Raw genomic sequence first — 23,248 nt, 5'->3', positions numbered from 1 at the left:
TTGCACACACTACTTCTATTGTGTACGCGGTTCAATAGCTACACAATTCCGCGGTACGCCTGCACTACGCATGAAAACATTCCGAAGAATTCGCTGACACGAGGATGCATTCCAAGTGCATTTTGTGCACTGTGAACGCTTCAATACGGAGTTACGCCTGGTTCCTGACGTCAACACCCTTCGATGAATATGAGTGTTACTAGAATTTCATTAGAACTTAGGATCACAGGACTCATTAATTATGACACGCTGACTGTTTTCAAGACAAAGTTGGACAGATAGGGATTGTACTCAAGGAGTAAATTATTCATCTTATATTAAGATACACCTGCGATACTACATATCAGACGGATTTCCGAAAGAAGAAATGGGAAGATTTGTGTTATAGACTATTGCCAGTATTTCGAGAACAAGGAAAATATATGAGGTGCTGAAAGTGATAGTTTGCGCTCCGAGCAAGATGCAACTGCTATATGGATTAAAGAGAATGATATACGTTTGCGAAAGGCGGAAAGCTATACAATTTCATAATAGTTGTTGTAACATCCCAATTACAGAAATCCTAATAAACAAACCGTTGTTGTAAAAGGAGTAGGAAATTTAGTCACACTGCCAGTGACAGCAGATACTGACGCCAAAGTTTACATCTGTGACAATTTGATCAGCAGGAATGTTATGTGAATAATAATATTTTTCATGAAGAAGAAACTGAATGAGAGAATATGATAGGAGACGCAACAAGAACATCAAAGAAAGAATTGTAAACTAATTAATAACGAAGGTTAAAACCCAGACGGTAAACTGGCCAGAGATAACAGTCACCATAGAAGAGAGTTGTAGCCGTATCGAAAAGGAAGTTCAGTGTGACTACAATGTAACTCGGAAATTTAAATGTTAGCTTCAGTTGCTATCTAGTCGCTCTCTAGTACTATTGCGATAGTTGCATGCACGTAAGCGCTACTAGATTGTTTTTTTTGCTAAACGGAAGTTTGAAAGTTTTGCGGTGTAGAATGAAGTATTATTCAGAAGTCATACTAAAGCAAAGTCATCTTTACCGTTAGCAAGATAACAGTATACGGAGATTCGCGCCGAAATTAGATCGTGTGAGAATTGTGATAGGACTTAGCCTTCGTGATACTGAATAAGCACGAACATTCAAGGACATTGAAAAAGAAAGATCGCCGCCAGAAAAACAGTCATTAGTCTCGAGTAGGTAACAGACAGACGCAAACACGAAGAACGTACAAATTGCGCCGAGTTGTCGGAAATTGTCGTCAACGACAGGATTACTGATGCAAACGGAAGAAATTCCCTGTGTGAGAAATTGATGTGCGTGCTCAGCGTAGGCACAATTAATTACAAGGAACAATAAAATTCGATTCAAACTTTAATTCTTCGTGTCACCTACATAACTGAATAGACATATCATGTGTATTAGTAAGAATCAATTGACTATTAGACCATTATGAAGTGAAAAGTGAATTCATGTTTATTTAACAGTGAACAGTCATCGATTTGTCCCAAGATTACGAAGTATTCTCAACATTGATTAAGTATATGTTATCTCTGGAATTACGTCGTGCAGTTATTGAACACGCGACGTAGCGCCGTCTTGACGACGGAATAACAATTTATCAACTTAACATCCTCGCAATCCCATAATGTGGCCAAGACTTCGGTGATGGGTTGAACATTAAAGACTTTATATTATTAATATTAAACATCCATTATCTAACCGGGCATAACAAAAAGAAGAACTACAGTTTGCGAAAGCTGAAAAGTCTGTATTAGACTCACAACAAAAGAAAACTGGTGGTGATGATTTCAGGTCAAGAGAGTCATCGCGTCATCGAGTGGTGCAACTGCCGCGTTTATCAGTGAAGAAGCAAGAGCGGCTTACACATTCTGACGCGCTGCTCTATGGAAATATTGACACTAATCACGAAAGAGGGTATCTGAAATATGACCAAAACCCTCGAGCAGTTTGTGTTTTTCTACTAGTTGCAGGGTGGCGTTGTCGTGAGCGACGGACGCCGTTCCAAGTCATACCGACTGGAATAACCATCACTGCTGAATCGTGTCGACTTCAAGGAGACGTAGACGTCACATGGTGGAAAAATATGTTGGAAACGAATTCCATAAAAGTGTCGTAAGAAATATATCTGTTGAAAATCGTACGCATTATACAAAGTGGGGTGCTTCTGATACGAATGAGCACCCCACTCCCCCCCCCCCCCTCTCTCCAACCACGCTTCAGCAGCCACACTTTGTATTTTTGAGTTTTTTTTTTCTTTGCAATGGCTATTCTGTGGATATGGCGTCACATCACATTTTGAATTTGTGATTAAGGAAACAGCGGAAATACGCTTAGAAGGTAACCTGATCAACTTACGCGAAAGATTCAATTTAGACAAAAACTCCCGTTGTTTCACATCAGAATCTACTTCTACATCTGTAGTCCGCAAGTCACCTAATGTCCGTGACGGAGGGTACTTTCTGAAACCCGATCACTTCCTCTGTTTCTTATTGCAGTTGCGGTCCTGCGCGAGAAGAACACGAGGTAGACGTAGGATGAAGCAGTAATTGGTTGACACTTCTAGGAATGTACGATGTCGGAATTTTGACAGTGACACGTATTTTGATGCTAAACGCCTCTCTTGTACTGCCTGCCACTGGAATTAGAAGAGCATCTCCGCGAAGGTTTCTAGCGTACGAAATGAAGCTTGACAAAATGTGCTACTCTTCTTAGGACCACCTCCAGTCTTCAGTCAATCCTACTTGGTACGGGTCTCACATTGTTGAGAAATACTAAAGTATCGCTCAAAACGAGGTGTTGTAATCTAATTACTTCGTCGGTGGATTTCGCATCCTGAATATTCTTCCAGTGAAAGTCTGACAGCTGCTTCTCCCACGATGAGGTTTAAGAGGTCGTTACGCTTTAGACTACAACGCACACGTGGTTCCTCAAATACAATGGATGTGACAGCCTTTATCTGTTGTTCACAGCCGGCCGGAGTGGCTGAGCGGTACTAGGAGCTACAGTCTGGAACCGCGCGACCGCTACCGTCGCAGGTTCGAATCCTGCCTCTGGCATGGATGTGTGTGATGTCCTTAGATTGGTTAGGTTAAAGTAGTTCTAAGTTCTAGGGGACGGATGACCTGAGAAGTTAAGTCCCATAGTGCTCAGAGCCATTTGAACCATTTGTGGTTCATAGAGCGCGGCACCGTACAATAACGCCGATTTCGCTTATTGTTGTGTAATACCCTACATTTATTTATGATATATTTCAGTTGACAGTCCCTGCATTCAGCGTTGATTCTGTTAATGTCGTCCGCATTTCGCTACAATTGTCTATCTAAAGGTGTTGGACAAAAATATGAAAACATCCAGACAAATCCGTGTTTGAACATAAATAGAGACGGTACCCAAGCCTGCTGATGGCTCTGTTGTATTTGACAGGAACGGCACCTGTGCAGTATGTTGCAACTGTCACTCGCTGACAGATAAGTGCCCGTTGTACTTGTGAGTTCACTGCATCGGAGCTGAATGAATTCGAACATCGATGCAGCCATAACCAAGACAGCTGTAGTGTTTGTCATTTCAAGACGCACCGTATCGGAGATTTACACAGATAAGCTAAAATATTATGACCACTACCCATCGTGAGGTTCTATGTCGCCTGGTGGCGATGCGCCAACGTGACACGGCCAGGAGAATTGGTGAGTGGATCAAAGACGGATGTGGTATCTTTCTAGCGACAACACAGGCAGTAAATGGATAAATCTACTGACATAAGCGACTTTGACAAAGCCAGTGAACGAGTATCTCGATAACGCCGTAGCTGGTCGAATGTTCATCTGCTGCTGTAGTCCACATCTATGGAAAGTGGTAGAACGACAGTGAAATTACTGTCGTTGGACGTCAACGACTCTTCACAGAATGTGGGATTTGGAGGCTTCCCTGCTCTGTAAAGTGGGACAGATGCCTAAAGTGCCGAAATAGCACAACGCTGGTGAATACGTAACTGTTTCGCAGCACACTGTTCATCGTACGTTGTTGAACAATGGGCTCTACAGCAGACGACACCTACGTGTCCACATCTTGGCCCAACGACATTGTCTATTATGATTTCAATGGACACGGGCTCGTCGAAATTGGGCCCTGCTACATATGGTCGAAGGTCGTCTCCACAATGTCTGTCATAAACGCGAACGGTGGCTCGAAATGTGCACCACGCTAAGGACGCAGGGTGTTGGGAGCAGTATTATGCTAAGGGAGACATTCTGCAGCGCTCGTGTGGGACTTGTGAAAGTAATCGAAGACACGCTGACAGCTGTGGTCCACCTGCACCCCTTCACGCTTGAAGACTTCCTCGCTGACGATTACATCTTCCAGCAGGATAATTGTTCTCGTCTCAAAGCCAGAACTGTGCTGCAGTGGTTTGAGGCGCATGATTGTGTACTCACGTTGATGCCTTGGCCACGACTCTCGCTTGATGTAATCCGATGAAACCATCTGCGTTGCTATCAAGAGCCATCAGCGCATACACAAATAAGCAGCCCACTGTTTAAGGAAATTACATGACTTACATGTGGACATCTGGTGCGACATACCTCCATAAACCTACCAGGGAACTGTCGAATCCATGATACACAGAACCGGTGATGTACTGCGCTCCAAAGATGCAGCAACATGTAATTATTTTGGCTCAACAGTGTATATCGCAGCGGAAAAGCATCACCAGCGTGTGTTGACAGAACGCGACAAACGGTCAGGTTCAGTACATGATGGTTAATAGGGATTTATTTCACAACCACTCTTGGTGTTTGTGAAATATTGCATGTTTCTTACGCTGCTGAAAGGCCCCCGAACCTCTGATAATCGGGATTTTTGTCACAGGTTGCAGATGCCTACACAACGCGCGTGCAACATTTATATATTTAACCTCTCTAAGTCCATATTTATACAGAATGTTGCAGGACATCAGCTGTCCATTATAATATGCCAATTAAAAACTCCTTCAGATGCCTGTATTTCCTGTTTTATTTCATTTTATTTTTGTGACCAGTTTCGGCGTTTCACTACACCGTCTTCTGGACCCTTGACCGGCGTATAGGAATATTCCAAACTTACGTGCAAACTTTTTTAACAACGCGATCCCTTCATGCAGTCTGTGGATATCAGTGACTGTACCCTGGCCCCTATTTCGTCTATACATGAGTTTAGATTCTTTCTTCACGTCGGTCAAAGGGCCTGAAGATGGCGTAGTGAAACGCCAAAACTGGTCGCCAAAATAAAATAAAACCGAAAATATATGATATGAGGTTTTACATGCTTAGGAAGTTAAAATCTATTTCTTTGACCAATCAGTACACATATTCTTATTATGAATGATTGCCGTCGACTGTTTGCCATCAGCAGATCACAAAAATCGAAGAAGATCACTAGGACTCTATTTATATGGAAAAGTTCCGTGATTTGAACTGTGTATTGGGCTCACGCATACAAGGCATGTAACTAACTTCTATAATTCCAGCAATCTGATACATGCAAGCAACGTATGAATGGGAAGACAGCTGGTCAAGTTTGGATAATGACAGCTGTTAGAAAATTCTAATTTACATTTCCGTAGTAATCAGTTTATATGATTCTCAAGTGTAGTAACCTCAGCAGGACCCTTGTGATTTCTTATCCTTCTTAATTCAACTACATTGAAGTCCCTTTTCTAATGACAGAAGGGTTGATGGGGTATTAAGTCCTAACATTTCCACAGGAATCGTACAGTTCTGTTCTCTTCTTGTCTCTCGTAGGAAGCGCTTTAGTACTACATTTATTCGAAAAACTGAAGATGCTTGAAGCAGCCCAATCTGTCGTCGTCTTGAAGAGTGCATTTGGGATGTTTTGTCTAACAGCTAATGCCATGTTTCTTAGACTGGGAAATGAGAAGAAAAGCCAAAACTCTCTTAACTGTTTTACGCTGGTCGAACGTTCGGAAAGACAGGCAGACTCCCATGGAAACATCAGTCCAAACAAAGGCGAGTGTATACCTCTTTCAGTGCGAATGTGACATGTCGTACGAGGTACAGACTAGGTGAATATTCCACAAGCTCATTGGACACTTCATCAGAGAAGGAAAACGTTGCGCGTTTCACGGAATCGGGGTGCTGGCTCTGAAGGAACAAGTACCTAACTGATGTAGAGGGCACCGTGAATCGAACTTGGCTGTAAGTAGTTCTCAGTCTGATCGGCGTCCACGCATCGAGCACGTATAACACCGTTAACAGCGACTAAAGAGGACGACTGGTTCCTCAGTCGAAATCTCGTGCAGTAAAATAGAATTTTGAAGTCGACTGAAAGTTCGAAAGCACGTCTTTAATTAACAAGACCAAAAAGAAACTTTCCGTATCATAACTCAACGCTAGACGTATTTGAACTCAGGCAACCAGAAAATATCTGAACATTAGCTTTGACAGCAAGTGAATAGGTACAACAGGAACAATATAGACTCGCACGGTCGGCAGGCTTAAATCTGTTAGGCTGTTATTTCTAGTACCGTTAAACAGTAACTTCTTATTGACAACGAAATCTGGCTGTTAGCAACTCCGACAGACATGCGCTACTCTGAAATGTGTTACAGCTCAGATCGGCCCAAGCAATGTCGAATGAAACTACACAAAACTAAATGACGAAAGTAGCTTTTACGTGATATATCACTTGCATAGCTCAGTGAAACATGGACCATACGTGGAAAGAGCTGTTACAGTACAGAGGATAAAAAAAAAGAAAGCTGAAACTTCCTGGCAGATTAAAGCTGTGTGCCGGACGGAGACTCTAGCTCGGGACCTTCGTCTTTCGCTGGATAGTGCTCTACCAACTGAGCTTCGCAAGCACGGCTCACAACCCGTCCTCATAGCAAAGGTCCCGCGTTCGAGTATAGGTCCGGCACACAGTTTTAATCTGCCAGGAAGTTTCATATCAGCGTACACTCCGCTGCAGAGTGAAAATCTCTTTCAGAAAATAAGCTACTGAAGTCACCGCGATTGATGATGGTGCCCTGGAAATTATAAACGGCGTGAAATAATTCTTAATAGAGTGTGTGTACACCACAGATGGCAATGCACGCTCCGTAAAGTGCTCCCATGGTGGACACAGACTGCTAAGGAGATCTTGTGGTAGGGCTCTTCATTTCTCCAGCCCCATAGAGGCAACCTTTCGCCTTCGTTAAAAGTCCACAAAGAATTAGATTACTTTGAGTTCTTGACTGAGACACACAAGAAGAGATATGACAGCAGTGCATTGTCAAAGTCATCCACTTTTATAACCAATTTATAACGTATCACCCATTTTTGTACAAATGGCTTTGATTTCCCCATACATTTAGACGCTGCAGCATGACTCGTTTTCGGACATTTGGAGTGGCTGCGGAAAAACACAGGCTCAAAACGTGACGCGTAAGTTGCACTACTGTGTGTCTCACTTCAGAATTCAAAGTAAAGTAATGTAAATTCAAATGTGTGTGACATCTTATGGGACTTAACTGCTAAGGTCATCAGTCCCTAAGCTTACACACTACTTAACCTAAATTGTCCTAAGTGTCCTTAGGATAATTTAGGTTAAGTAGTGTGTAAGCTTAGGGACTCATGAACAAACATACCCATGTCCGAGGGAGGACCCGAACCTCCGCCAGGACCAGCCGGACAGTCCATTACTGCAGCGCCCTAGACCGGTCGGCTAATCCCGCGTGGCAAAGTTAATTAATGCTTTGTGTAAACTGCGTGGTGGATAAAATTTTCCTTCGATGGGCTGTGAAAGAACTAAGGCGATATCCTCTACACCTGTGTGAAATGCCAGCCAAGGGCTTCCATAAAAGACTATATGTTTGTACTACGACGGAACTTCAAAACATAATTTACGTATATTGTCCCACGATAAACCATCACGCAGCAAGAGTGCCGAATTGTGGGAAAAGAGTAGTTTTTCTGTCTTTGCTTCAGACGAACTTCTGCTGTGGTACGAGTAGCAGGTGTATGACAGTGTGGGAGTCAAATAGTGCGGCAACTGCAATCGCATTACAAAGCTGAAGTACGTGGGGTGGTGCGATTCTTATCTGCTAAACGTCCAAACGTCACATAGATCCACGGTGAAATTCTGTTTGTATATGAACCAAATGCAGTATCGGTAGTGAAATGGTGCCAACAACCGCTGGTGGAAGTGGAACGCCCTACCACAAGAACTCCTAACCAACCAGTGCCCACCACGGGGGAGTGTTGCAGAGCATGGACTGGCATGCCGATTCCAAGACCGGCTAATAACCTCATAGGCCGACATGCGTGCGCCCGTCTGCATTCCGTACGTCGAAAATACATTGTTTTAATTTTTAATCACTTGTTTCACTTTTAAAAATCACTTCAGACCTCCGCGTCTACGAACACCTGGCAAGGTCCCCCCGATGTAACGTTTTATCCAGTTGGAGCAACTTATACGTAACAACCACTGCCACAGTATAACTGTGAAGGTTCATATGTTGTGGAACTCGGTACTAATATGCGTTTTTCAATACGTTTTATAAAACGTCTTGAGTATAATAAATAATCTGAAAACGAAAAATGTTACGATGGTCTTCAAAAAGCAAGTCACACATTATTTTGGCAGCAAAGTAACATTTATTGAATACTGCAGTACACTTCAGAGTGAGACGTATGGGCCTAAAAAGCACTATTTTCGAACATAGTCACAAGATATCTATAAGCAACAGATGAAACGTTCTTTCAGCTGTTTGATTCCTTGAAGATACAAATCCGCTCCTTGGGCACGGAGCCATTCTAGAATCACTGTGTGAACATATTCATTATCATAAAATTGCGATTGTGGCGAATCAGTTCCTCTGTTGCACGGAGATTGTCGGCTGTGGTCGATTTCGATGAACTGCCTCCCCGGTCAGCATCAACCATGTCCGTGCGGCTTTCGTCTGGTTGTTGGCACCATTTCACTACCGATACTGCATTTGGTTCATATACAAACAGAATTTCACCGTGGATCTATGTGACGTTTGGACGTTTAGCAGATAAGAATCGCACCACCCCACGTACTTCAGCTTTGTAATGCGATTGCAGTTGCCGCACTATTTGACTCCCACACTGTCATACACCTGCTACTCGTACCACAGCAGAAGTTCGTCTGAAGCAAAGACAGAAAAACTACTCTTTTCCCACAATTCGGCACTCTTGCTGCGTGATGGTTTATCGTGGAACAATATACGTAAATTATGTTTTGAAGTTCCGTCGTAGTACAAACATATAGTCTTTTATGGAAGCCCTTGGCTGGCATTTCACACAGGTGTAGAGGATATCGCCTTAGTTCTTTCACAGCCCATCGAAGGAAAATTTTATCCACCACGCAGTTTACACAAAGCATTAATTAACTTTGCCGCGCGGGATTAGCCGACCGGTCTAGGGCGCTGCAGTAATGGACTGTCCGGCTGGTCCTGGCGGAGGTTCGGGTCCTCCCTCGGACATGGGTATGTTTGTTTGTCCTTAGGACAATTTAGGTTAAGTAGTGTGTAAGCTTAGGGACTGATGACCTTAGCAGTTAAGTCCCATAAGATGTCACACACATTTGAATTTACATTACTTTACTTTGAATTCTGAAGTGAGACACACAGTAGTGCAACTTACGCGTCACGTTTTGAGCCTGTGTTTTTCCGCAGCCACTCCAAAGGTCCGAAAACGAGTCATGCTGCAGCGTCTAAATGTATGGGGAAATCAAAGCCATTTGTACAAAAATGGGTGATACGTTATAAATTGGTTATAAAAGTGGATGACTTTGACAATGCACTGCTGTCATATCTCTTCTTGTGTGTCCCAGTCAAGAACTCAAAGTAATCTAATTCTTTGTGGACTTTTAACGAAGGAGAAAGGTTGCCTCTATGGGGCTGTGAAAGAACTAAGAGAATATCATTTACCATCAGCGTGCAATGTCGGCCACGTTCTTACGTAACAGGCGGTACAATTATTTGCTTCAAAATGTCCTATCCACTGTCGAAACAGGACCACCACAAAATATTACACTACTGGGCATTAAAATTGCTACATCAAGAAGAAATGCAGATGATAAACAGGTATTCATTGGACAAATATATCATACTAGAACTGACATGTGATTACATTTTCACGCAATTTGGGTGCATAGATCCTGAGAAATCAATACCCAGAAGAAACACCTCTGGCCGTAATAACGGCCTTGAAACGCCTGGGCTTTGGGTCAACAGAGCTTGGATGGCTTGTACATGTACAGCTGCCCATACAGCTTCAACACGATACCACAGATCATCAAGAGTAGTGACTGGCGTATTCAGACGAGCCAGTTGCTCGGCCACTATTGACCAGACGTTTTCAACTGGTGAGAAATCTGGAGAATGTGCTGGCCAGGGCAGCAGTCGAACATTTTCCGTATCCAGAAAGGCCCGTACAGGACTTGCAACATGCGGTCGTGCATTATCCTGCTGAAATGTAGGGTTTCGCCGGGATCGAATGAAGGGTAGAGCCACGGGTCGTAACACATCTGAAATGTAACGTCTACTGTTCAAAGTGCCGTCAAAGTGAACAAGAGGTGACCGAGACGTGTGAGCAATGGCACCCCATACCATCACGCAGGGTGATACGCCAGTACGGCGATGACGAATACACGTTTCCAATGTGCGTTCACCGCGATGTCGCCAAACACGGAGGCGACCATCATGATGCTGTAAACAGAACCTGGATTCATCCCAAAAAATGACGTTTTGCCATTCGTGCACCCAGGTTCGACGTTTAGTATACCATCACAGGCGCTCCTGTCTCTGACGGAGCGTCAAGGATAACCGCAGCCATGGGCTCAGAGCTGATAGTCCATGCTGCTGCAAACATCGTCGAACTGTTCGTGGAGATGGTTCTGGTCTTGCAAACGTCCCCATCTGTTGACACAGGGATCGAGACGTGGCTGCACGATCCGTTACAGCCATGCGGATCAGATGCCTGTCATTTCGACTGCTAGTGATACGAGGCCGTTGGGATCCAGCACGGCATTCCGTATTACCCTCCTGAACCCACCGATTCCATATTCGGCTAACATTCATTGGATCTCGACCAACGCAAGCAGCAATGTCGTGATACGATAAATTGCAATCGCGATAGGCTACAATCTGACCTTTATCAAAGTCGGAAACGTGATGGTACGCATTTCTCCTCCTTACACAAGGGATCACAACAACGTTTCACCGGGCAACTCCGGCCAACTGCTGTTTGTGTATGAGAAATCGGTTGGAAACTTTCCTCATTTCAGCACGTTTTAGGTGTCGCGACCAGCGCCAACCTAGTGTGAATGTTCTGAAAAGCTAATCATTTGCATATCACAGCATCTTCTTCCTCTCGATTAAATTTCGCGTCTGTAGCACGTCATCTTCGCGGTGTAGAAAATTTAATAGCCAGTAGTGTATTTCATAGTGATTTTACACAGTCCTCAAAACCGAATATCAGCACAATTATAATTCTGTGACGGAGTGAATATTTGTCTCACAACATTTTCAGACAGAACCCAAGTTAGTTAAGTAAGACACTCACCTTCCCTCCGAGGTCCACATGAATAGTGCGCCAGAGAAATACGTAAGTGTTTGCGGCACACTATTCGATAACTTAGTTCATTTGAGGTGTTAGTCACGACAAACATTTACCTGCGCTGTTTATTTCCTGTAGCTATTGCCCTTTCACATCGGTTTGTTTCAATTGGCTGATATGATGAAGGAGTCGCGGAAACACGTCTCGTAACTACTTACGTGAAACCTGTTCGTGTAGTCTGGATATTAATAATGTCACTGGAGAGCTTCTTCAGCTAATACCATCTTCGTGCTGGATACTAGTTAAAAAGAAGTGTGTTGGCTATTACATAATGGCAGTGTGACCCCTGTCTGGTATATGCATATGCAAATACGGCAGTTCCTAAACCGTTACAATATTGCCCAACTGGCTTAAAGCTGGCCAGTGGTCACCATGAAAGTATTTTCGTTTGCCGCTGGAGGACAGCTGTCAGCAACACGGCTGCCTGTATTTATGTTCACCTGGAATTTAGATGCCGTGTTTCAGATGGCGGAGCTGTTATTTTCCTCACTAAGATAAGACGACTAAAGTGAGTTCTCGAAGCGCTGGACCGCTCAGTAGAAGTGTAACCAACCATTGGTGGAACTTAGTTCTGTCTGTAAGGCCTGAGGTCTGACATACATTCCACACAATATCCAGGGTGTTAATCCACAGTATTCATTAAGGATATTTTAGGACCAGTGACTGTTAATGGATTGTAAATGCATAAAACTGCTACTAGTCAGTTTTTAAAATAGTTACTTATTATTCCACGAACCGGTTATCGAACTTTTCCAAGTTTATCTTCAGATGGCTTTACGGAAGTTACTTATCTATTTCTAGCATAATGCTGGGTGCTGGCTTGCTACTGTATGAGCGGCTTTTTTACTGTTAGTGTCCATCTGTCTGCTTTCATTGTGATGGCCAGTTGCTACATCACTTCACACACTTTTACGTGAAGTGTCGAAAGTCAGCATCCAGCATTACGCTAGATATAGGTATGTAACTTCAGGAAACCCCTCTGAAGATGAACTTGAAAAGATTCGGAAACCGGTTCACAGAATAATAAATAACAATTCAAAAAAAGGACTGGTTTCGTTTTATGTATTTGCAAACAAATCAGTTTCTCATAATTAGAATTCAGTAAAGCATGAGTATCCACAGGTAAAATTGCTTTCATTTGCAACGAAACATGAATTTTTACCATCTGATAATGTAATCTCAATCTGCATTTGATTATAGCATAAAGAAGAGAGACATTGATGCAGATTTCACTTTAACCTATAGTAGCGATTCCAATACTGAATAGCCATGAGCTTACATGCATGCGGACGCTAATCTGAAGTTTTCTATTCCTGAAGGAGACCGATTATGATTGAAGCTGGAGGCTAACTTAGTGATTCATGTTACTTGCTTTTCTCTTCAGATTTTCAGTAATTGAGCAATGCATGAGTTTTGTGTCCTTGAGTTCACTAAACATAAATTTTGACGATTCAGCGACGATTTCGTTTCAAATAGCCGGCAAAATCTCCAACAGATGCAACATTCCGTGGTTGGCGCAGCACATTCCGTCAGACTGCAAGCTTATGTAGTGCCAAGAAACATGCTGGCTAGGACGGTGAGCAGAGAAGATTGACCGTGTGCGGAATCATTCATCAGGACACCTCATAAATCGACTATCTATGCCCTCAGAGAACTGTAGATACCGTAGTCAACCGTGAGTCTCATTCTGAGCAAGCGCCTGCGCCTTAAACCACACCTGCTGCAGTTGTTGCCGTTCGCAAAAACTTGCAGCGGCTACTGGAAGAAGATGATTTTTCTTAAGAGCTGGTTTCCAGTGACGAAGTCACGTTTCATGTGTCTGGGAACGTGAAGCGTCATAGGGTGCGCGTTTGGGACACGGAACATCCATACGAGATTATGAAATGTCCTCCTCAAAAATTTTAATGGACTACTCTTCTTTGCCGCAAGACCTGTGATTTCGTGTACCTGGACACGCAGCAGCAATGGATTATCCCATAATTACAGCCAGACAATGGATATCTCACTTTGCAACAAGACTGTACTCTACCGCACTTTCTTTGAAACGTTCGCGGTTATATCAACACAGAAATGCCTCAGCGTTGTATGGTTGGCATAACGACTTTGTCTTCTTCAGTGCCTCCGACAGTTCCTCGTGATTTCTATATAATTTCTTTTTACGGAGTTAGGCAACGATGCTCTGTTTCTGCATCCATTTCCACTTAATATGAAGAGTTAGCATGAAGGGAAATTAATGCGCTCTCTGCTATCGACCGTGACATGTTGGGACATATATGACTACTGTATTCTCGTTGCGTCATTAACGATGCCCACATTGAGCACCTGTAAAAGGCTTCAAAAACTTGGAGATATTGTCTGTCAGTTACGTTTATGTATTGGCTGACGAAAAAAGCACCTAGAGACAAAGTCGAAGGTTGAAATGATGTCGTACACATACATGTCACTGGGTGTATTTAAATGACTGGATTTTCACTTCTCTGTGAGAGGTAAACAACCACCACAGAGCACTGGTTTTGATTGTGTTTATTGAGGCTGTTATTACGTCTGGTACAGTATATAAGTGGCGTGAACAACGGTAGGTGTTGAGTGATCGCTGTGGAGGACACGGAGACACCACGTAATCGAGTAAGAGCGTTATCAGCACCTGAAACAGTTTGAAAGGTGCGTCATTATGGATTTCCATTTGGCCGGCAGGTCGAACCACGCAATTCCACATTTTTGCATGTCTGTTTTGAGGAAACTGCTGCTGTGTATACATATGTTGTCACATTCGTAGTGATTTGTAAGAGTGGTCTTAATTCTGACACGTTTATTGACAAAAGTTTATTCGAAGAATACTAGGTAGGCTGATGATTCCCGAAAAGTGTGAAAATGGTTTCTAAATAATCATTATTTGCAACCAAGACTGTTTTCACTCTGCCGTAACGGTTGCTGTACCAGCCATCCAATGGCGTGGAAAAGACTGTAGTAAGCAAATTATATGTGTGATCCGCACTTTCAAAATACCAATGGAGACAATAGCGTCATCGAGTCATCCAACATCTCTCAAGAGGCTGACCAGTGTCTGATGAAACGATGCAATCGCCATCTTCGAGTTGCTCTTCAACAGTGGGGAGCAAAAAGGTGCTTAAAACATTAATGTAGGCCTCTGTGTGATACTGAAACGCAAAACAACTAGGGGGGCAAACCCCCCCCACCCGTCCCCCCCATGAAAAACACGACCACACCATAACACCACCGCCTTCGAATTTTACTGCTGGCGCTACACATACTGGCAGATGACGTTCACTGGGCATTCGCCATACCCGCGCTCTGCCATCGGATCGCCACATTGTGTCACTCCAAATAACGTTTTTCCACTGTTCAATCGTCCAATGTTTACGCTCCTTACACCAAGCGAGGCATCGTTTGGCATTTTCAGGCATTATATGTGGCTTATGAGCAGCCGCTCGATCATGAAAATCCAAGTTTTATCACCTCCCGCCTAACTGCCACAGTACTTACAGTGGATCCTGATGCAGTTTGGAATTCCTATGTGATGGTGTGGATAGATGTCTGCCTATTACACATTACGACCATCTTCAACTGTCGGCGACCTCTGTCAGTCAACAGACGAGTTCGGACTGTACGCCTTTGTGCTGTATATGTCCCTTCACGTTTCCATTTCACTATCCCATCGTGAACAGTTGACCTACGGAAGTTTAGGAGTGTGGAAATCTCGCGTGCAGAACGTATGACACAAGTGATACCCTATCACCTGAACAGGTTCAAAGTCCGTGAGTTCCAAGGAGCGCCCCATTCTGCTCTCTCACGATGTCTAATAACTACTGAAGTCGCTGATATAGAAAAACTGGCAGTAGGTGACAGACAATGCACCTAATATGAAAAACGTATATTTTTGGGGTTGTTTGGATACTTTTCATCACGTAGTGTAGTAAAACAGCATTCTTGGCTGATTTATTTGCTGCTTCGTTTCCCTGACTTCCCATGTGCTGGTACCCAGCTGAACATTTTCATGCCCTGTCTCTTTAGGTTGAAAAGGGAGTCATGGATCATATGGATTCGTTTTTCTGATGATTATGTGTGATGGACAGCCTGATTGCCACTTAGGTAGCTGGTGTATATGAGGAATTTGCTAGCATTAAATGAAAACATTGGCGCATCTTGAGGGCATTTTCAGGAAGTAACACGGTGTAGCCAATAGAATTCCCCCCCCCCCCCCCCAATTTAAACTATAACACAGTTTCAGTGCTAAGATAAAATTCTGTACACATGGATTAAAAACATAGTCTTTGGTAGAATTATTTATGCGCCCTGATGGATACAAAATTATTCAAATGTTGATAAGTGTGTGAATTCCTAATTGACCAAACTGCTTAGGTCATCGGTCCCTAGACATACCCATGACTTAAACTAACTTATACTATGAACAGCACACACACACCCATGCCCGAGAGAGGACTCGAACCTCCGGTGGGAAGGGCCAAAATTATTATGGGTCTCTTTATTAACCAGGTCGGTTAACGACTAAACAGTCGATGAAGCATAGCAATTGGTACGCATCATGTGCCGCTGGGTCCTGTTTCGCGCAAATCCCGAACGACGTCGTTGCTCTTGGTGAAATTCTGGATATTCGCTCTATTGGCAGGCGAGCTACCGTGTAGAATGACGGTGACTGCACACATGTCTCATCATGAACATCTACCACTGAATGACAAGCGGTGGCTCTCCAGCCTCAACACGGAGGATGAGACTGGTATTATAAGTCCCTATTGCCAGCCTGGCCTCTCAACATGAACAGCATCGATGATTTCAAGGTATAATGGCCCAGGTGAGACGTAAACGAGTTATGTGGCAGAGTAATATTTCTTTTATAAGAAGTGAATACTGTAAAGGTTGTTGTAATCGTTAAAAGGCAGTTTCATAATACAGTTTTTTTACATTCTAGTCTCTTCTACGACTGTCAGTTAGTTCAATTTCTTTCACCGTCCTCTTATTCAAGTTTTATTTTGAAATCAAGTGTCAGCACTCTGCTCCTAGTGGAGACGTGTTACTGAAAGCTTAAGTTATATTTTGCTTATCATTGCACTAGGGCAAAGTCTTCTTTAGCTGGTTTTGTGCTGCAATGGTTTCCCACATGCAGCTCTTTCGAGCATTACCAAGTTACCGTTGCCACAAGGTCAGTCGGGAAAACTTGTTAGGGCATTTTAACAGCATTGTTAGGACACAATAACATTGTTTATGGTCAGGCACTGCATTACAAATTATCATTAGCGTCAGTGCCTTTAACATTTTCTTGATATCTCATTTTTTTGTAATTCTTATTCTTACGGCGCTTAAGTTATATTTTGCTTAGCATAGCACTAGGGCAAAGTCTTCTTTAGCTGGTTTTCTGCTGCAATGGTTTCCCACATGCAGCTCTTTCGAGCATTACCAAGTTACCGTTGCCACAAGGTCAGTCGGGAAAACTTGTTAGGGCATTTTAACAGCATTTTTAGGACACAATAACATTGTTTATGGTCAGGCACTGCATTACAAATTATCATTAGCGTCAGTGCCTTTAACATTTTCTTGATATCTCATTTTTTTGTAATTCTTATTCTTACGGCGCTTAAGTTATATTTTGCTTAGCGTAGCACTAGGGCAAAGTCTTCTTTAGCTGGTTTTCTGCTGCAATGGTTTCCCACATGCAGCTCTTTCGAGCATTACCAAGTTACCGTTGCCACAAGGTCAGTCGGGAAAACTTGTTAGGGCATTTTAACAGCATTTTTAGGACACGGTAACATAGTTTACGGTCAGGCATTGCATTACAAATTATCATTAGCGTCAGTGCCTTTAACATTTTTTTGATATCTCATTTTTTTTAAATTTTTATTCTTACGGCGCTGTGTCACATGTCCGCATGTGTGTCATTCAGTGATGAGAATTCTACGTACTGGGTTTAGATAGAGTATTTAAATTTGGAGGACTTTTAACCGATGCACTTTGGGCATTTATTCTCTCACAGTTTACTTTGTAGTTTTATGCAGGATTTTTACTTTGTTAATTTTGTGTGTTAGAATTGCAACATGTATACTGTGACATTACGCACTGTAACGCTGTTCAGTACATTGTATAGTACACAATTTCTCATGGTGGCTTCTTTAGTACACAGTTTCGGGATATTTCAATTATTTAATTTGAATACAGGTTCACAAATTCAGATGGATTTGGCGACTCCATCCTTCAGATAGCGTTTAGCAAGCATACCACATGCATTGTTCGGTTGGGAGAACGTTCACATTTCAATACATACAGACACGGTAATTAAGAATGGGAAACCTTCATAAAATCAAAACAAATAAAACAGTTACAGGGGCATGAGCGAATCGATTTCTAAGAAACCACTAGAAAACAAAAGATCTTACAATATGGGCTGACGTCCTCGGAACCCCCATTTTTCGAACTAACCAAGGATGTTACGGTTCGAAGTACAGTACTGCGATAGGCTCTTTCAAGATTGAAGAACGTACCTGTTACGTGTTGTCCGTGTGAGGGAGCGTGTGGTTGTCGAGGGCTTACAAACACCTCCTACATTCACGATTAGTACTTACTATGGTACGAGGTCCCTGTTCAGACATCTCTGATTTCAGAAGATGACTACGTTAAAACTACAAGACAGAAATTATACAGAGTGCACTCCGACTCATGTTGCATGTGTTCTGTATGGGCGCCGTTCGTGAAGCAGTAAACGTCAAAGCGTCCGTACGTGATTGCAATTCACTGAAGTCAGAGCCCGCTTTGGTAATCTGTTCAGTGAGTTGGCTACCTTCCGGCGCGAACTAATACGTGCGGCGATACAGAGCGGATGGTTTCTCTACAACCGCTGATACGCCTGGCCCCTAGAAGTGTGGTGTGCAGCTACGCCAAGGTGTGTATTAGGAACTGAAACCTGCAGAGATGCTCTGTCTACTGATATATGTCACTTTTCTTTATGTCTTGTAGTTTCCTCTTAATCGTGTTCTGAAACCTCAGATGCATAACCCTGTATATTACATAATGTACTTTTGTAAGCAATGCGCACTTTTATAGCAACTGCCTGAATAAATGTTCTGAGAGACATTGGACGGTAAGTGTCACTGCCAGAAATGATCACGTTTAGCCGTGGCCATATTGAGCACAAGGGGTCAGTACTTGCAGAGTTTCCCGAAGAAACGTACACAACGGTCTTTACTGTGTGAACAAACTCCATCTAAAACCAATTACGTTCTACTGTAGTACAGGAGCCAGTTATCGGTGAAGTTTTTGTCTTTCCCTTTCTCTTCAGGTCATATGAGAAATGACTCTAGGAGAGAAAAATGTACACGGCTTGAGGGTTAATTTAGGCTGATATCAATGTGCATCCCCCATAGTCGTAATCTTTTGAGTTTTTGTTAATCTTGTTGTCTGCTTGTTTCGATTCCAACTTCCTGATGTTCTCCTTCGTCTTTAATGTTACCGATTAAGGCCGAGGCAAATTGTTTTTCAACAGTTTTCCTCCCAAGCGGTGTCTATTTCGCATGCTGAGGCTTTGCTTACCATTGCAACCGGTTAGGTGGCATCAGCAGTCTCGTCCAAAACGACGTACACTTGTAAGAGCACTTTCCTGTGTTAAATCGATTGGTGATGTCTGAGTTGAAGCAACTGCTTCTTCATTTTTTATGAGTAGTGCAGCAAACGACGTTGCAAAGCTTGGGGGGGGGGGGGGGGTGAAGAGACCTGTACAGCTTTCTTCACCTGAGCGTGCGGTATGCGCTTCGTCAGCATTAACTTCAAGGTTCTGTCTTTTTCTTTGCACACCGTACACTCTGTGTTCCACGCTGAACGTGGACGTGAGAAACTGATATGGAAGTCGAGGAAATCACATGCAGTTCGTTCCTCATGGGTGACCACAGCACACGTCTGACACGTGGCCTGACGTTTGCACCCTACAGTTGTGAGCCCGAACTGCAAACACCTCATAGAATCTGGGACTTATAGTTATACTTTCAGTCTAATAAGCCGAACGTTAGCATAATTTGACAAAAATGGTGAACAAAAAGCCAATGGAAGTCATTCTCTATTCAGACGACGCACTACATTTCGCACTTCGTTGACGTCTTCGGTAATACACTGTTCTTTACGATCGATGCGGTCTATATGTTTGATTTCGCTGCTTGTTATTACCGCTCGTCTGTAGTGAAGCATGCGGAGCATATTAACTATAAAGGGTTCCTCACTCGAACGTTTTGATTTCGGGTGGCTGGTGGCTTGCTGTCAAGTTACGCAGCCTCTTCATAGTCTTTAGGGTGCACGATAAATCTTTGAGACCCATACTGTTATAATAGGATGACGGCCCCTAAAATTACCTTATTTTCTTCTAATCACAATAAAGGGGTCATGGCATACAGGGTGCGCTGTGTTACAGAAAAATGCTTGTAAGGTGCCTGCTAAGAGGCACTTCCCCCCTGTGCTCTCTTTCTTAGCAGTTTTTCTTTCTGCTGCCAATTGTCTAGGGATGATTTTCAGAAAGTTATGGTGAAACACGTATGTATTCATTACCAGCGATGGCGAGGCATGACAGAATCTCTGACCAGAGAGTTATTTATCGTTGCTAGTCTGCGCTTGACCGCGCGAGACGACAGTACCATGTTGCGAGTCGGCAGGAACAGTTGTAGCATGTAGCGAGTCGGCAGGAACAGTTGTACTCTGTCTGTAGTAGTAGTCAGTCGACAGTAGGAGCGAGTGGGCGGTTGTACCGAGCAGAAGTCGGTATGCGTCGGCCGCGTGCCCTTCTCGCAACTCTGGTCACGATTCGGGACGATGAGTATTGTTGTAGAAGGTAATGAAGCAGCATTGCGCACATCTAATAATGTATGTTAATTGTGATTTAATTTGTTCAAAAAAATGCCCCAATAATAATTGTTTTTATAAAGTAAATGTTTTAAAGAAAAGTATTCATATCCATTTAGAGAATGTTTCCACTTTTTTGAAGAAAAAGCATTCATTTCAATTTAAAGTCTTTCCTATGCATTTCCTCCAAGAATCAAAATTAAATATACGCCAGTATTGCACAAAGCTGTGTCGATAAACAAGAGCAGATATAGTTGCAGTTTATTGAGGTAAGAATTTTGCTTTTCTTACTCAGAATACAGGGCCGAAGGTCAGCGCTGCTGTCCTTATAAAATTTATCAGGTTTAATTATTTCTGTTCAGATGGTACATTCGGTTCGTGGTTCATTATCTAATTAATAATATTGTTATTGGTTTTTGGTCAATTTTCATTCTTTGATTTCTGTGAGGAGGTTATATTTGGCACCATTTTTCCTGTTTTTCATTTTAAACATTTCTGCGGGGAGGTTACAATGGTAGTCATGGAGTTTCCATTAGCAGCTATGGATTTACATATCCACGGTTTTCAAGGTTCGAAGTTGTCCTGTAGTGAACGTTTCACTTCAACAGACATTCATCTCATCAGGTGGCAGCATTCCGTGATGCTTTTCGTATACATGGCTTACAGTTCCCGCCATACGGCTTGTTGAGCCATGGCCCGCGTCTTACGTGACACACAACGATCCGCTGTCGCTTCGCAGGGTGGTCTCTGAAGTATGATCAAGGCTTACGGTTACAGAGGGCTAGCCGCACTTAACAGCCAACAGTGCGGTAAAGTAAGGATATTTGGGATCATCTGACATTAAATCATTATTCGCTATAAGTTTTCACTTTGAACAAATTCAGTAAAACATGGTACAGTTCCACTCAAATACATGACTAAGAAATAAACACCAAGGAGCAGTGAAACATTGTGTGCAGTGATGACGTCTCACTTTCAATATGACAAGTTTATTTTGTAGATATCCTGCGTACATGACGGATGAACACTGTTAATATTACAAATAAGTGTCTTCAGATGAACTAAGCATAGTACTTTGCACCTGTGGTGAAGGGGTTACGCCTTTGATCAGTAATCAAAGCGTTCTCTGTCCAGGGTTCGACCCCGCCACTGCCTGAATTCTGAATAAAAATCATCAGCAACAGAGTCAGGAGACTTTCGGTATAAGAGGTCACAGTTCATACGCAAACGGTTTTATCAAAGAGGCCGGAGGAGCGGACAGAGGTTCAGGGCACTCCCTTGCATTCTTTTGGGGGGGGGGGGGAGAGAAGGGGGAGGGAAATAGTCTCAAAAAGGCGGAAGAATTAGCATTGATCAACGGCATGAGAATGCAGAGGATACCACTCAACTGGAGACACATAATGTATATTCACAGGACATGTGACCTGTAATTGAGAAAGCGTCATGATGATCTCCCCATTTCGGATCTCACGGAGCGAACTGACATGGGCGAGGTGCCCATGAGCAAAAGTTGGACAAAACAACAGGGGGATAACGTTCCTCGAGTCGAAGCATGGAATGTCAGAAGCATGGACATGGTACGGAAGCCACAAAATCTGTAACGAAAAATGCCAAGGCTCAATCTACAAAACAGTAAACTGAAATGCCATAAAGACAAGGATACCGGGTCAGACGAGTATAGGGTAATATAAGTAGGAACAGAAGACGTTATAAAAGGAGTAGGATTCGTTTTGAACAGGAAGTAAGGCAGAGAGTGTGTTAATGCGAGCAGTACAATGATAGGGTAGATTTCATCAGAATCGACAGGAATCCAACACCGACAACAATAGTTCAAATAAAATGGCCGACGGCGCAAGCAAAAGATGAAGAGACAGAGAAAGAATATGAAGACATTGAAAGTCTAATTCAGTACGCAAAAGTAGAGAAAGATCTAATAGTCACGGGAGATTCGTATCCGATTGAGGGGGAAGAGTAGAAGAAAGGGTTACGGCAGAATGGGGACTTGGTACTAGTAATGAGAGAGGAGGCAGACTAATTGAGTTCTGCAGTGAGTTTTAGCTAGTAATAGCGAGTATCCTGTTCAAGAATCACAAGAGGAGGAGGTATACTTCGTAAAAGCTGGGAGATATGGGGAGAATTCAGTTAGATTACATCATGGTTAGGCGGCGATTCTGAACCCATATACTGAATTTTAAGGCATACCCAGGAGCAGATATATACCCATAACATAATTTAGCAATGATGAAGAGTATGCTGAAGTTTAAGAGACAAGTCCGGAAAAACCAACGCGTAAAGAAAAAGCATACGGAAATACTAAGGAAATCAAGACACGTTTATGGGATTTGTCGACATGGAAAATGCGTTCGACATTGTAAAATAGTGCAAGATATTCAAAATTCTGGGAGACGTTGTAGGGAAAGCTTGGTAATACACAATATGTATAAGAACCAAGAGGAAAAAATGAGGGTGGGTAACCACAATGAAGTCCTCGGATTAGAAAAGGTGTATGATAGGGGTGTAGGCTCTCGCCCCCATTGTTCAATCTATACATCGCAGAAGCAGTGACGTAGATGAAGGAAAGGTTCAAAAACGCGATGAAAATTCAAGGTGAAACGGTATCAATGATAAAATTCACTGATGAGATTGCTATCAGTGAAAGTGAAGACGAACTGCAGGATGCATAGATTGGAATGAACGGTCCCACGATTAGAAATATGAATTGAGAGAAAATCGAAGAAAGACGAAA

This window comes from Schistocerca serialis, chromosome 9 (assembly GCF_023864345.2).
Source record: "Schistocerca serialis cubense isolate TAMUIC-IGC-003099 chromosome 9, iqSchSeri2.2, whole genome shotgun sequence".
NCBI classification, from domain to species: domain Eukaryota; kingdom Metazoa; phylum Arthropoda; class Insecta; order Orthoptera; family Acrididae; genus Schistocerca; species Schistocerca serialis.
This window is presented reverse-complemented; position numbering follows the sequence as displayed.